Raw genomic sequence first — 17334 nt, forward strand, 5'->3', positions numbered from 1 at the left:
TTTAAAGATCAACAATACCAAAAGCATAAAGTGGAGTATAAGAAAATAGTTTCATAGTATGATTTAATTAAAGTTGCATACAATTATTTCCTCCTACTGTAGTGAGTGTGAAATGACAATAGATGAGAGACAAAGCACACCTAGCACACAGGGTAGAGTGGCCGCATGCAGTCTGTGAGCTCAAGGTCTCACTGAGATGGGAAGAGAGCACAGAGCAGACTGGGTGGCCTTTACTCTCCTAGTAGGAAGAAGCTAGGGAGTGAGGGGATGGGAGAAAGGAGATGACTGCAAAGGAAACAAACACAGTCATGTAATTGCCCATTGCCCAAGAAGACAGCACTATAGAAAACATTCATTATATGGTATTTGTTTCTATATCCTAGAGGTCCTGTCATATGGCCTTATGTATCAAGGTTTTGCTCTACTGCAAATCTCTGCTAGAAAAGCAGAAGGTTTCTACTGATTATAACAAATGAGCGAAACCATTGAGCCTATGTTCCTTTGAGACTGGCTTACTTCACTTGATATGATTTTTTCTAAGTCTTTCCATTTCCTAACAAATGGGGCCATGTCGTTCTTTCTGACAGCAGCATAGAATTCCATTGTGTACCAAAACCACATCTTGTTGATCCATTCATCAACTGAGGGACATTTACGTTCCTTCCATATCTTTGCTATGGTAAACAGTGCTGCAATGAACATTGTTGTGCTAGTGGCTTTAATATGTCCTTGTTTCTGGACAATTGGGTAAATGCCAAGTAGTGGAATTGCTGGGTCATAGGGGAGCTCTAGATTTAGCATTTTGAGGCACTGCCATACTGCTTTCCATAGTGGTTGAAGGAGTTTGCACTCCCACCAACAGTAGTTATCCCTCCTGGCCACATCCCCTCCAGCATCTGTTATTAGTTTTCCTGATCCTGGCCATTCTAACTGGAGTGAGGTGGAATCTTAGAGTTGTTTTGATTTGCATTTCTTTTATGACCAGAGATGTTGAGCATTTCTTCATGTGTCTATAGGCCATTTTTGTTTCTTCTTCAGAGAACTCTCTTTAAGTCTTTGGCCCATTTTTTAATGGGATGGTTGTTACTTTGGAGGTTAGTTTTGGAGTGATTCAATTTTTTGAGTTGTTGATATATTTTAGATATGAGGCCTTTGTCCGTTGTTTGGTTGGTGAAAATCTTCTCCCACTCTGTAGGCTTCCTAATTAATTTACTAGCTATGTCCTTTGCAATACAAAAGCTCTGCAGTGTAATGCAGTCCCACTTATCCAGCCTTTCTCTGATTTGTTGTGATACTTGGTCCTCATTAAGAAAGTTTTGACGTGTGCCAAGGAGACCTAGTGTATCTCCTATTCCTTCTTGTAAAGTTTTCAGTGTGTCACCTTTTACCTCAAGGTCTTTGATCCATTTGGAGTTAATTCTAGTACAGGGTGACAAAGAAGGATCCAACTTTAGTTTTCTGCAGGTGTTTAACCAGTTCTGCCAGCACAACTTGTTGAAGAGGCTGTCTTTCTTCCATTCTATTTTTTTGGCTCCCTTGTCAAAGATTAGGTGGCCATAGGTCTGTGGTTTAATATCTGGGTCCTCAGTTCTATTCCATTGATCTTCAGGCCTGTTCTTGTGCCAGTACCAAGGTGTTTTGTTTATTATAGCTCTGTAACAGAGTCTAAAGTTTGGTATTAAAATTCCTCCTGCGCTGTTCTTTCTGCTAAGAAGTGTTTTTGCTATATGGGGTCTTTTATTATTCCCTATGAAATTTTGGATTGCCTCTTCTATTTCTTTAAAGAATGACATTGATGGGTATTGCATTGAATTTGTAGATAGCCCTTGGCAAGATTGTCATTTTCATGATGTTGAGTCTTCCAATCCAGGAGCATGGGAGGTTTTTCCATTTCCTTAGTTCTGCTTTAATTTCCTTTTTCAGGGTTTTAAAGTTTTCATCAAAAAGGTCCTTTACATTCTTAGTTAAGGTAATTCCTAGGTACTTTATTTTCTTTGAGGCTATTGCAAATGCATTTGCTTTCCTTATTGTTGCCTCATTCCTCTCACTGTTGGGGTAGAGGAAAACAGTTGATTTTTTTCTCATTTATTTTATTATTGTAATTAATAGAAGGGTTACATTATATTTGCCAAATAGAAGCTACATTAAGTCACATACATTGATACCCTTTCTCATGTTTTGGTCCCCATTTCCCTCCCCCCCACACCCACCCCTCACCTTGTTTTCCCCCTTCCCTATCCAAGTTCAAATAACCAAATACAATATATCCAATATATCAGATAACAAAGTAAGATACTGTAACAATTTTTGAGGATTAATTTTGTACCCTGCTACCCTTCCAAAGTTTTGAATCAGCTCAAGGACCTTGAGAGTAGATTCTATAGGATTCTTTGAATACAGAATCATGTCATCTGCAAAGAGGGATAGTTTTACTTCCTCTTTCCCTATTTGGATCCACTTTATGCTTGCTTCTTGCCTTATTGCACTGGCTAGGAATTCGATTACTATGTTAAAGAGGAGTAGAGAGAGTGGGCATCCTTGTCTCATTCCAGATTTTAGAGGGAATAGCTTTAGCTTTTCACCATTAAGTGTAATACTAGCAGTGGGTTTGTCATACACAGCCTTTATTATAGTGAGGAATGTTCTATGGATTCCTAGTTTCTCCAGAGCTTTTAACATAAAGGGGTGTTGGATCTTGCTAAATGCCTTTTCAGCATCTATTGAGACAATCATGTGATTTTTGTCCTTGCTCCTGTTGATGTGTTGAATTATATTAATTGATTTGCATATGTTGAACCAGCTTTGCCTCCCTTTGATAAATCCTGTTTGATCATAGTGTATACTTTTTTTGATGAGCTGTTGTAAACAGTTGGCCAGTATTTTGTTGAGAGATTTTGCATCGATGTTCATCAAAGAAATAGGTCTATAGTTCTCTTTCTTTGATGAATCTCTGTCTGGTTTGGGGATGAGGGCTATACTGGCTTCATAGAATGCGTTTGGCAAAGAACTTTCTTTTTCAATTTCATTGAAGAGCTTGAGGAATATTGGTGTGAGCTCTGTTTTGAAGACATTATAGAATTCAGTTTGTGAATCCATCTAGCCCTGGGCTTTCATTAGGTGGAAGATCTCTTATTGCATTTCTATTTCAGTGCTTGAAATAGGCCTTAGTTGGGTTAGTTCTTCTTGGTTCAGTGTGAGTATGTTAATATTGTCTAGAAATTTATCCATTTCTTCTAGATTCTCAAATTTGTTGGTGTAAAGGTTTGAGAAGTATTCCCTCATGATACTCTGGATCTTGGTAATTTCTGTTGTGATATTACCATTTTTGTCTGCGATTTTGTTTATTTCGGTATGCTCCCTTCTTTTTTGGTAAGATTTGCTAACGGTTTGTCAGTTTTGTTAATTATTTCAAAGAACCAACTCCTTGTTTTGTTGATTCTTTCTATAGCTTTTTTTTGGATTCCAAATCATTTAATTCTGCTTTGATTTTAATAATTTGCTTCCTTCTACTGGGATTAGGGTTGGTTTGTTGCTCTTTTTCCAGGAGCTTAAGGTGACACATTAACTTGTTGGTTTGCGATATTTCCAATTTGTTACTGTAGGCACTCAGAGCTATAAATTTTCCTCTGAGTACTGCCTTTGCCGTGTCCCAAAGGAGCTGGTATTTTGTGTGCTCCTTATTGTTAAATTTCATAAACTGTTGGCTTTCTGTTCTGATCTCTTCAATGACCCATTGGTGATTCAACAATGTGTTGTTCAGTCTCCATAAGTTACAGGGTTTTCGTTGGTAGAGATGGGTGTTCAGTTCCAATTTGATGCCCTTGTGGTCTGAGAGCATGCAGGGAATTATTTCAGTGTCTCTGAATCTGTCCAGGTTTGTTTTATGGCCTAAGATGTGGTGTATTTTGTAAAATGCTCCATTTGCTGCTGAAAAAAACATATATTGTGTTGTTGCTGGGTGGAATATTCTGCCGATGTCTGTTAGATCTAGTTGGTCTATATAGTAGGACAATTCTAAGGTTTCTCTGTTGAGTTTTTGCCTTGTTGATCTGTCCATAGGTGAGAGTGGTGTGTTAAAGTCACCACAATCACTGTGTTTAGATCTATGTATGGTTTCAGTGAAAGTAAAGTTTGCTTGATGAAGTTTGGAGCTCCGGGATTAGGTGTGTAGATATTTAGGATCGTTTTGTCCTCCTGGAGGAAACATCCCTTTAGTAGTATTTAGTAACCTTGTCTTCTCTAACTAATTTTAGTTTGAAGTCTATTTTATCTGATATGAGGATGGCAACTCCAGCCTGTTTATGGGGGCCGTTAGCTTGATAGAGTTTATTCCAACCTCTCACTTTCAAAAAATGTTTGTTTTGGGGGGTAAGATGTGTTTCTTGAAGACAGCAGAACAATGGATCTTGTTTTTTGATCCAACTAGACAGTCTATGCCATTTAAGGGAGAGTTAAGTCCATTGATATTGAGAGTTAGGATTGAGAGATATTTATTAGTTCCTACCATTTTTAAAAGCTTTCATTAGGGCCTGTGTCTTGACAGTTCTTGTGGTACTTAGATGGTATGATGTTTAGGTGCCTTTTCTTTCTCTGTATTGTATTTGTGTTGGTTTTCTATGTGTAGAACATCTTTCAGAATTTTCTGTAATGTTGGTTTGGTTGCTACATAATGTTACATCTTTTCCCTGGAATGGAATGTTTTTATTGTTCCCTCAGTTTTGAATAAAAGCTTAGCTGGGTACAGTATTCTTGGTTGGTAGTTATTTGACTTACGGGCATGGCATATATGCTTCCAAAAAAACAATACAGAATGAAAAACAGAGAAACAAAAAACAAAAACAACAGCAACAACAACAACAAAAGAAAAGAAAAAGAAAAAGGTCGGGGGGATTCCTCACTATTGCAGGCTCTTACTTAAGAAATACTAGGGTTGAGACAGGAGATTAAAAAGCAGGTGTCTGTATCAATATAGATATCATTTGTTTGTATTCAGACTGTACCCAGAGCTGTCACTTTGTTTCCAGGAACAACCACAGTGACAGAGGGATGCGGGAAAGGAAAGAGGGAAAAAGAAAAGGTGTAGGTAAGATACTAAAGAGAAAATCAGAACACCTAAAAAATGCAAATAAAAAAGGGGTGGAAAAAGAAAAGAAAGAAAGGAAAAAAAAACCAAAACAAAGAAAAAGAACAAACAAATTTTTTTAAATAAAAAAGGGTATTCTTCAGAGCCAGTCTTGGCTCTGACCAAATATGTCGGTACAGACTTCCTCAGAACAGGGGACCAAGCCCCAGCTGCTTCTTGAGCTATGCTATGAATATGATGACCCTCTCACTGGAGCACAGGATCTGACATCTCAGCACATTGCCTCAACCCCTAATAAAAACTTGTTTTAAATGACTTTCCTAAGTGGACAAGTAGAGACAGAAGTCTTGATTTTCCATGTGGCCTTGAACTTTGAATTTGAAGGGAAGATGTCACGTTCATTGTTGGCTTGGGATGGGATTTTCTGCATTTTATGACTACTATTTCAGTAACAGAAGAGACACTCAACATTTTGTTTTGCCCAGGCTTGCTGGGCTTGAGAGTGGTAAGATATCAATGTGGATCTTCTTGGTGTGTCAAAACAAGGATGTTTTGAAGTGGTCTTGCGCAGAACATTGCTAGACACAAAGGGTATATAGTTGAAATAAATCTACATGGGAACTAGCATGTGTCTACCTGTTTATTATATAAAGAATACAGATCACTTGCTCCCAGGAAAGGTTGTAGCTACTTACTTAATTAAAAAGTTACATTACACTCTTGATTCAATCAGCAGATATTCCTAATTGAGTAATTTGTGGATGTCTGTCAGAAAGTGTTAGCTCTGTGAGACCCAATAGCTACAAATTGATTCTTACCTATAGAAAACCCTGAAGTTTTAGATATGATGGTAAATTGATTATTTTTTGCTAGTAGTACCATTCAACAATATGACATGGTCTTGTTACTTATTTTTCCCATTTTCATTAGTGTCTATTAATTGTACAATGTGGGAGAGTACATTATGATATTTCATATAATATATATCATATATTTATATGCATATACATAATATATAGCACATTTTATATGTTTCTATATGTTATATCTGTTATGTAAACTATAGGTTACGTACTATATAAAAATTTATTATAAGACCTAGCGTAATATACATACATTGGACTTATATCCTACACATGTGCAATGGACTTAGAATATATTCTTCCACTGGGCCTGATGGCTCACGCCTGTACCCTAGCTACTCTGGAGGCTGAGATCTGAGGAGAAAGGTTCAGAGCCAGCTGGGCACAAAAGGACCTGAGACTCTTATCTCCAATTAATCTCTAGAAAATGGGAAGTGAGACTTGGCTCAAGGGTAGCCTCTTCAAGCCTTGAGCTGAAAAGCTCAGGGACAACACCCAGACCAAGGGGTTGGGTGGTAGGCTAGAGCTGAAGTGCTCAGGCCCAGTTCAAGCCCCATGACCCACATACATACAAAAAAAGAATATATTCTTTCTTCAATTCTTCTGTTTTCCTTCCTCTGGTCCTCTGATTGGCCACCATTTATATTCATGTATTTTTTCTTTACTACTCATCTTTTTTTAATTTCAAACAAAAATAGCTAGTGTAACAAACTGATACAGAAATTATTATTTCTTGACAGAGATAAATGTGCAAGTTAGACCCTACAGTGTCTTTGGGTTTTATCTGTCTCGTGCTAGATACAACATTTTCATTTCCTTCCAATGAGAAAATATGAAGCCTGAATCTCTGAAAAATCAACAGACATTCTCACATGAGGCCACATGAAAGGAAAATGCATGTTTTTGTTAAAAATCATTTTTCCACTTGATTCTCTTCCCCATTGCACTGTGAAGATAGCTAAAAATCTTGGGTTTTGTATCTCAAGCAACAAGCATTGAGTACATACTTAGCAAATGATTGCGGAATGAATGCAAAAGGAATGAATTGTTTCCAATAAATCATACCAATCAAGCAACAGGAAAGATTTGAAGTGTTCTCTTCTTCAAAATTACTGAAGCTTTTCAAGACCAACTAAAGAACATGATTAATTATAGGATGGATAGTGTGACATTCTCAGTTTTGTCCTGTTTCACTGTGAGAGTCAAGTTCAAGGTCAGCCTCAGAGAAACGCATTGTTCTCACCTGTCAGTAGAATGAAGCCTTATTCCTGAGATCTTCTCTGCAAAGTGTTTCATTAGTTCTGCCTCATTTTTTTTCTCCATTCCTGGTGTTGATAGTAATCCTGCTGATAGCCTGTCTGTGACACATGAAGCCTGTGGCCTATAACTTTCTCTCCAGGAAAATAGGGTACAACCTGACTTTAAGTTACGGGTTGCAATGATATTTCGCCTTATAAATGATCCTTTGGTTTGTAGATTGTTTTGCTCACCATTCACTGGATCCAAAGTAGGAACTCCTGGAATCATACACTCAACTGATTCTCACACTTTAAAGAGAATCAACAAGAGGTCATATTAAGTTCCTGATTTTGCTTAATAGGATTGAGTAGTTCTGAAATGTTTTTAAAGAAGTTCCTCTTGGATGTGGCAAGCTTACCTACTGGAATGTGAATAGGAAAGACAAAAAAGTATTTTTGAGCCTCAAAATTTACTACTGAAATATAGAATGATAACCTATGTCCTGATAATTTTCAAGATTGTGAGAAGTGAGGCACATAATACAATTAAAATCTTCAGGATTTGGACTCACTATACATTCCTAAAGTAAATATTTGTTGGCTTGCTTTTGTGCTAACTTTAGTGATTTTTTTTCCAAACTCAGGAGTAATTCTCCAGTGGAGATTTAAATATTGAGACTTGAGTAACAACTAAAAACATTTGACTCAAAGTAAACTTCCTCACTGTGATTTATAGATAAAATTCTCAACTGGATTATCATCTGCAATAGAAGGTTATGAAATTGGTACTTAAACTGGTTTTGCTGGAAAGCACTGACTCAGGAAATGCAGATTTGAGGATCATGATTTGAAGCCATCCCAAGCAGACAAATGCAAGATACTCTTATCTTCAATTAACCAGCAAAAGAGCTGGAAGTAGAGATGCAGCTCAAGTGGTAGAGTGCCAGCCTTGAGTGATAAAGCTAATTGAGAGCACCACAGGTTCAAAGTTCAAGCCACAGTGTCAACACACACATAATCTCCACTGTAGCACATACTATGGAAGGTACTTTCCACTTACCATGCCTAGTTCTCTCTGTTTTATAGGTCGGATGTCTAGGTCACAGATTAGGAAATGGAGGCCTAGAGAAATGAATTACTTGAGTTCACATGGGCATTTTTTTTCTAGAGAGATACTTTTAAATGTTTATTCATTTTAAAACATATCCCCTTAGTCCTCTCCAGAAACAATGAACTTTTCATTAATCTCACGCCCATTCCTTTCTGCCTTCTATAGAACCTGTAAATTTTTTCTTACTACATCATTCAAAAGTTTAGCTTTAGGGCTGGTAGTAAGTTCAACTTATGAAATAAAAGATGTCTTATGCAGGGTGCTGGTGGCTCATGCCTGTAATCCTAACTACTCAGGAGGCAAAGAGCTAAGGATTGTGGTTCAAATCAAGTCCAGGCAGGAAAGTCCAGGAGACTTTAATCTCCAATTAACCAAAAAACTGGGAGGGCAACTGTGGCTCAAAATGGTATAGCAATACCCTTGATCAAAAACACCCACAACCCATAACCACCAAAAACAACTGGAGAAAAAAGAAAGACAAAAAATGCAAGCAGAACCCAGCAGTTCTTACCCTTCATTTCAGATCTGGACTTTTCTCAACCCAGTTATCAAAAAGCCCTAGAGGCTTGGGTGCTGTCCTTTAGCATTTTTGCTCAGGGCTGGTGTTCTACCACTTGAACCACAGCTCTACTTCTGTCTTTTGGGTGGTTAATTGGAGGTAAGAGTCTCATGGACAATAGCTCTTGAATCATCAAAATAAACTAAATTGATGCATTTCATTATCTCCTTTTATCACATTTGCTTTACACTTGAATCTTATGTTTTACAAACTAATAAACATTTCAATTCAGTTCACTTTTTTTTTGGTGGGGGGGTGGGTCATGGGTCTTGAACTCAGCCTGGGCCCTCTCCCTGAGCTCTTCAGCTCAAGGCTACCACCCTACCCCGGGGCCTGGGCATTGTCCCTGAGCTAATCAGCTCAAGGCTTACTGCCCTACCCTTGAGCCAAGTCCCACTTCCCATTTTCTAGAGGTTAATTGGAGATAAGAGTCTCAGGTCATTTTGTGCTCAGTTCACTATTTTTAACTAGTAACTTTTATTATTGTATGCAGAACTTTTAATGAAAGTATTTTAATTGTATTTGTTTATTTATTCTTTTTTCCTTTCTTCTTTTTTTGCCAGACCTGGGGCTTGAACTTGGGGCCTGGGTACTCTCTTAGAGCTTTCTTAAGGGTAGAGCTCTACCACTTGAGCCACAGTGCCACTTCTAGCTTTTTCTGTGTATGTGGTACTATGGAGTTGAACCTAGGGCTTCATGCATACTAGGCAAGTACTCTACTGCTAGGCCACACTCCCAGCACAAAATTATTTTCTTTACATGTGCATTTTATAAGCAACTGATCAAACTGAAAAATGATGAAGCTTTATAGCTCTAATGATATTTTATAAACCCCAGTACATTTGTTATTAGTTAACTTGCTAACATAAAAGTATTTCCCATTCTTAGTTATAGCAGCATATTTTCTTCCAAATCCATTCTATATACATTTAAACACATGATAAAAATTAGATGACTTATACACAAAAAAAGAAAATAACTGGAAATAACAATTCAAATGTAAATAAATGAAAAAGAAGTTAAAGAATATTTGACTTAAAAATCAATACAGCGTCCTTTTCGTTCCCAATCTCCATATCGGGTAGGTTCTGGGCCTCTGGGTCCACCTTTTTCTTTGGTAACTGGATTAATATCACCTGGAAATTTTTTCAGTTGTTCTTTCTCTAAGATGGAATCTTCTGGTGCATCAAAACGGCCAACTGGTAACTTTGGTTTCCTCATGGATTCTTTGACAGAGTTAGGCTTTTCTCCTTCTGAAGAGCTTGTTTTTCTCGAAGAATGATACAGAAGGGGTGACTCTGTCTCGCTCCAAGCCAAGGCTGAGAGACGGAAGAGCTACGGTGCTAGCCTCCAATCCCTCCCCCACATGGGCATTTTATAACAGGTCTGAATAGAGACCTTAATTGATCTGATGTCATTAGTCTCATAGGAGGAGATATATAAACCTATGTAAGAGGTTGCCTATATAAGAAGTTAGGTCTTGAATCAGCTCAAGGAGCTTGGGAGTAGAGTCTATAGGATTCTTTAAATACAGAATCATGTCATCTGCAAAGAGGGATAGTTTTACTTCCTCTTTCCCTACTTGGATCCCTTTTATGCTTGCTTCTTGCCTTATTGCACTGGCTAGGAATTCTAGTACTATGTTAAAGAGGAGTGGAGAGAGTGGGCATCCTTGTCTCCTTCCTGATTTTAGAGGGAATGGCTTTACATTTTCACCATTAAGTGTAATACTAGCAGTAGGTTTCTCATACACAGCCTTTATTACATTGAGGAATGTTCCATGGATTCCTAGTTTCTCCAGAGCTTTTAACATAAAGGGGTGTTGGATCTTGTCAAATGCCTTTTCAGCATCTATTGAGACAATCATGTGATTTTTGTCCTTGCTCCTGTTGATGTGTTGAATTATATTAATTGATTTGCATATGTTGAACCAGCTTTGCCTCCCTGTGATGAATCCAGTTTGATCATAGTGTATAATTTTTTTGATGTGTTGTTGTAGACGGTTGGCCAGTATTTTGTTGAGAAGTTTTGCATCTATGTTCATCAAAGATATAGGTCTATAGTTCTCTTTCTTTGATGAATCTCTCTCTGGTTTGGGGATGAGGGTTATACTGGCTCCATAGAATGAGTTTGGTAAGGAACCTTCATTTTCAATTTCGTTGAAGAGCTTGAGGAGTATTGGTGTGAGCTCTGCTTTGAAGACCTTATAGAATTCAGCTGTGAATCCATCTGGCCCTGGGCTTTTCTTAGGTGGAAGTTCTCTAATTGCCATTTCTAATTCAGAGCTTGAAATAGGCCTGTTGAGTTGGCTTAGTTCTTCTTGGTTCAGTGTGGGTATGTTAATATTGGCTAGGAATTCATCCATTTCTTCTAGATTCTCAAATTTGTTGGTGTAAAGATTTGAGAAGTATTCCCTCATGATATTCTGGATCTTGGTAATTTCTGTAGTGATATTACCATTTTCATCTGCGATTTTGTTTATTTCGATATGCTCTCTTCTTTTTTTGGTAAGATTTGCTAAGGGCTTATCAATTTTGTTAATTCTTTCAAAGAACCAACTCCTTGTTTTGTTGATTCTTTCTATAGATTTTTGGATTCCAAATCATTTAATTCTGCTTTGATTTTAATAATTTGCTTTCTTCTACTGGGATTAGGGTTGGTTTGTTGCTCTTTTTCCAGGAGCTTAAGGTGAGACATTAACTTGTTGGTTTGCAATTTTTCCAACTTGTTGTTGTAGGCACTCAGCGCTATAAATTTTCCTCTGAGTACTGCCTTTGCTGTGTCCCAAAGGAGTTGGTATTTTGATCAACCCTCAAAAATCAACTGCCTTCCTTTACGCCAACAGTGAGAGGAACGAGGCAATAATCAGGAAAGAAACTCCTTTCAAATAGCCTCAAAGAAAATAAAGTACCTAGGAATTAGCTTAACTAGGAATGTAAAGGACCTTTTTGACGAAAACTTTAAAACCCTAAAAAAGGAAATTAAAGCAGAACTAAGGAAATGGAAAAACTTCCCATGCTCCTGGATTGGAAGAATCAACATTGTGAAAATGACAATCTTGCCAAGAGCTATCTACAAATTCAATGCAATATCCATCAATATCCCAATGTCATTCTTTAAAGAAATAGAAGAGGCAATCCAAAATTTCATATGGAATAATAAAAGACCCCGTATAGCAAAAACACTTCTTAGCAGAAAGAACAGCACAGGAGGAATTTCAATTCCAAACTTTAGACTCTATTACAGAGCTATAATTCTCAAAACAGCTTGGTACTGGCACAGGAACAGGCCTGAAGACCAATGGAATAGAACTGAGGACCCAGATATTAAACCACAGACCTATGGCCACCTAATCTTTGACAAGGGAGCCATAAAAATAGAATGGAAGAAAGACAGCCTCTTCAACAAGTGGTGCTGGCAGAACTGGTTAAGCACCTGCAGAAAACTAAAGTTGGATCCTTCTTTGTCACCCTGTACTAGAATTAACTCCAAATGGATCAAAGACCTCGAGGTAAAAACTGACACACTGAAAACTTTACAGGAAGGAATAGGAGATACACTAGGCCTCCTTGGCACACGTGGAAACTTTCTTAATAAGGACCAAGAATCACAACAAATCAGAGAAAGGCTGGATAAGTGGGACTGCATGAACCTGCTGAGCTTTTGTATGGCAAAGACATAGCTAGTAAACTAATCAGGAAGCCTACAGAGTGGGAGAAGATCTTCACCAACCAAACAACGGACAAAGGCCTCATATCTAAAATATATCAACAACTCAAAAAATTGAATCACTCCAAAACTAACCTCCAAAGTAACAACCATCCCATTAAAAAATGGGCCAAAGACTTAAAGAGAGTCTTCTCTGAAGAAGAAACAAAAATGGCCTATAGACACATGAAGAAATGCTCAACATCTCTGGTCATAAAAGAAATGCAAATCAAAACAACTCTAAGATTCCACCTCACTCCAGTTAGAATAGCCAGGATCAGGAAAACGAATAACAACAGATGCTGGAGGGGATGTGGCCAGGAGGGATCACTACTACACTGTTGGTGGGAGTGCAAACTCGTTCAACCACTATGGAAAGCAGTGTGGCAGTGCCTCAAAAGGCTAAACATAGAACTCCCCTATGACCCAGCAATTCCACTACTTGGCATTTACCCAACCATCCAGTAACAAGAACATACTAAATCCACTAGCATAACAATGTTCATTGCAGCACTATTCACCATAGCAAAGATATGGAACCACCCTAGATGTCCCTCAGTTGATGAGTGGATCAACAAGTTGTGGTATTTGTACACAATGGAATTCTATGCTGCTGTCAGAAAGAATGACATCGCCCCATTTGTTAGGAAATGTAAAGACTTAGAAAAAATCATATTAAGTGAAGTAAGCCAGACTCAAAGGAACTTTGGCTCAATGGTTTCCCTCATTCGTCATAATCAGTAGAAACCTTGGGCTCTACTAGCAGAGATCTGCAATAGAGCAAAATCTTGATACATAAGGCCATATAATGTGAAGCTAATTGAAAGGACCTCCAGGATATTGAAACAAAAGCCATATAATGAATGATTGTTGTCCTTAATGTACTATGTTGTCTCTCATCTCCTTTGCTGTCCCTTGGTTATGTCATATTGGTATAGTATCTCACTTTGTTATCTGATATATTGAATTTATTTGTATTTGGATATTTGAAATTTGATAGGGAAGGGGGGAAAACCAAGACGGGTGGGGGGTGTGGAGGGGGGGGAAGGGAAATGGGTACCAAGACATGTGAAAGGGTATCAATGTATGTGAATTAATGCACCTTCTATCTGGCAAATAACCCTTTTACTAATTATAATAAAAAAAGAGTTAGGTCTTGATCATTTATTCAACCTTTAATGATATGATTTGACACCCATACCAGGTGTCAAAAAGTATATTGGAGGCTTAGTTTCCAAGATTATTGTGGGATCTTCAACAGGTGGCCCTGGAGGTCCTGTCCTCAGATAAGATTAAAATAGATCTGTTGATAGGGTTGTTACAAAATGAACAAGCTTAGCTGCATGTGTTAGGAATACCTGTAACCCCAACTCAACTCTGGAGCACCTGAGAAAGGATGGTGAGTTCCAGGCCAGCTTGGGTTATTGTAGAGAGAGACTCTGTCTCAAAAGAAATGAACAAATGAATGCACACAAACAAGCATATGATATGTGCACATACACATGAGATGGACAAGCCTCGCCCACACCATCTTCTACTTCCTGATAATGTGGTTGATCACTGGACCTCACTAAGGCTGTCCACATAGTATGATGCATCTGAAATGGCCCTTGTTCAATACAGACCTGAGCCAAAGCTCTGAGCTAAAGACCACTTTACAGATGAGCTCATCTCAAGTGTTAGATACAGACTAATACACTTTCAAAACCACATATGAGAGTGATAGGCCATTCTCAATATGCAAGCGCTTTAGGAATTCAATCTTTGATTTAACAACTGCATCTCTTTTGTGACTCTTGGCCCGAGTCACAAAATCCTCATTCACTGGCCAACTAGAGATGGCCGTTTCTGTGAGACAGTTAGCACTTGATGAGACTGGCAAAATCAGACATATAATAAGTGAATGTGAATGTACGTGCACTTGCAAGCACATGAGCACTCACACACACACACTTATGTAAAGTTGGAGAAGAGGATGGAGGATAGAGAATCACCATCAATCGATGACGAGATCATTTTCTCAGTGCAGTTATAGCATCTGTGTATTCATCATGTTAATTTAGCTTTATAGAAATATGGAAGGAAGATGGGGAAAGTTAGTATTTAAGGAGTTGAAATGAGATAACAATGAAGACTAAGCCAATAGTGAGAAAGCCCCAATGTGTATGAAGAGCACACTCCACCTTCAGTCCTTGAGAACTGTGGCATTGTCAAGTTCAGTTTCCAGCAGCCTGGCCTGTGACATGGACGTTATCCATACCCCCCTTGTGGAACTTCTGCTTACTCACATCTGAACCACTCTGAACAGAGGATATTGAATAGCGCTTTAACAACCCTTCAATTATAATTTGCTTTGCTTTTTCTTGGTGACAACAGTATTGTCCTTAATTGGATCTGTCTTTCCCATTCTAGAATCAATTAAGGGAAATATATCAGAGAAAATGGCAACAATTAGAATGTGTAGAGTTATGGATTATTTCTAGGTGATGGATACCACAAATAAATACCATTCTCATTGCACATAATCACAGTTTTAGAGGTCTCCTGAGAAGGACATCTCTGAACATTTTGAATCCTTAAAAGTTGTTTGGGAATCTGTGTCAACTCTAATTTAAAGAAATGACTGCATTTTTCTTGTACTGTTTTGATAAAAAATAAAAGAGAATTGTATCGTGAATTAAGATTTTGTTTATTGACATAGAAAGAAAGGCTAGATCTTTTAAGAAATAGAATATAGAAAGCAACTCCTGAAGAAATATTCACTGAATTGCTTATTCAGTTATATGTTTAAACATATGGTAAAAGGAAGTTGAAATTTGCTATTACTTGCCATTTCAGAACTGTGATTGGTCCAACTTGGAGTAGAGTGGTTAGAGGAGCTTGCCTGGAGAAAGTAATACCTAGTACATGCAAAATAAAAATGAGTCCGTTAAAATAACAAGGAGCATTTATAGCAAGGGAATATAGCAGACAGATGTGGAGAGATGAGAAGCAGCTTCTAATTTAATTCCAATTAGATCAGACAAAGCTATTGCTAAGAGAGAATCCAGGGAAGGTTGCAATATGATATCACTTTAAAAACAAACAACCATGTTTCCCATTTATTCATTTGTCATCAGGAGAAAATTATTTCAATGAACCGTTTGTATCCATTTTTGTGCTAGAAATAAGACTGTTCTTTACAGAAAGGGATATACCAAAATATGTTTAACTTGTGTGTACTTAACAATAAGAACATATTTGCCTTCATTTAAAGTATGACATAATTTAATAAGAGCAACAGCAACATTATTATTCTCAAGTTACACAAGAAAGGATAAGGACTTAAATTAATGGAGACTATGTTCTCATCCATTCTAGTTATGTTCGTGATACTTATTGCATTAGCAATATTCACAGTAGTCAAATGACTTCACACACTTGACTATAGTTAACCTTTCCAGTTGGGAAGATCAAATTTCCACCCTTAATTAGAACTCTTAAACTCTCCTTGGGAATTCTCATTATTTTACTTTCAATAATGAAATTTTTTAATTGCTCTTGTTTTCTATAGAATTGAAAGAAATCAACTATTTATCTAAAAACAAATATATCTGTAAAAGAGACTGCCCAGGACCCAATGAAACTCTCTCTCTCTCTCTCTCTCTCTCTCTCTCTCTCTCTCTCTCTCTCTCTCTCTCTCTCTCTCTCTCTCTCTCTCTCTTTCTCTCTTTCGGTCTCTGTGTGTGTGTGTGAGAGAGAGAGAGAGAGAGAGAAAGAGAGAGAGAGTGAAAGAAAAGCAAGAGAGAAAAATTAAAATAGTTAAAAAGATACAGTAAAAGGCCTTTGGATTCTGGATATTCTACCAACTTGGAGGCTTTCAAAAGGTTTCTTGGCTGTCTAGGACTTAGTTTGTAATGCCTGTAAAATGGGAAAACCTATACTTTCTTTGTAAGGTGCTTTTTGATTAGTTGAACAGACTTCTGCAAAGCATATAATTGAGTAAGCAAACTTTATTTCCTTTACTTCTCTAAACATGTAACAAGACATGTAGCATTTTTTTTTGCCAGTCCTGGGCTTGAGCTCAGGGCCTGAGCACTGTCCTTGGACTTTCTCAAGGCTAGAGCTCTACCACTTGAGCCTCAGCACCACTTCCGACTTTTTTCTATGTATGTGGTACCGAGGAATCGAACCCGGGTCTTCATGCATGCTAGGCAAGCACTTTAACCACTAGGCCAAACTCCCGGCCCCGACATGTAGCATTTTTAATTTTCCTTTTTTTTGTCAAATAAAAAGGTTTGATTAAATTCACTGCACATGTTTATGTGCTATTTTTTGTGAGTGCTAAAAAATTATCCACATGAAAAGAAAGTACTGGACTATAGGCAATGAGAGAAATGCCAGAGAATGGTTTTTATAATTGCATGGTTGATGGGGTAATGTTCTCTTGGATACTTGTTTGCAGCTTTCTGGGTATCTATGGGGAAGTTCAATTTCCACCTCAGTAATGATCTTAAAAGTCAGTGAGTCACTTTATGCAGGCTTCTATGTCTCTTCTCTATTTCCCATGGATCTTGCCTTTCCTGAATAGCATAGGGAGGTGGAAAAAGAGGCAAGAGTGTATCCAACTCATTTGGGAACTGAGACTTCCCTCTTCCCAATGAAATAATACATTGTTTATGTGCTTATGTAGCCTTTCTTCTGGCACAGAGTAGGCCTCCTTAGTAACTCTCAGAACCTTGGAATTTTCATCTTAGGAATTTCTGTGATTTGTTTAAACATGGGCTTTAGTG

General features: G+C 37.8%; 1 pseudogene; it reads right to left on the reverse strand.

Annotated features, from left to right (window-relative positions):
• Nucleotides 1-9582: 9582 nt before the first annotated feature.
• Nucleotides 9583-14148, reverse strand: LOC150053616 (succinate dehydrogenase assembly factor 4, mitochondrial pseudogene; annotated as a pseudogene).
• Nucleotides 14149-17334: the final 3186 nt, after the last annotated feature.

This window comes from Megascapheus bottae, chromosome 16 (assembly GCF_031878675.1).
Source record: "Megascapheus bottae isolate mThoBot1 chromosome 16, mThoBot2.hap1, whole genome shotgun sequence".
NCBI classification, from domain to species: domain Eukaryota; kingdom Metazoa; phylum Chordata; class Mammalia; order Rodentia; family Geomyidae; genus Megascapheus; species Megascapheus bottae.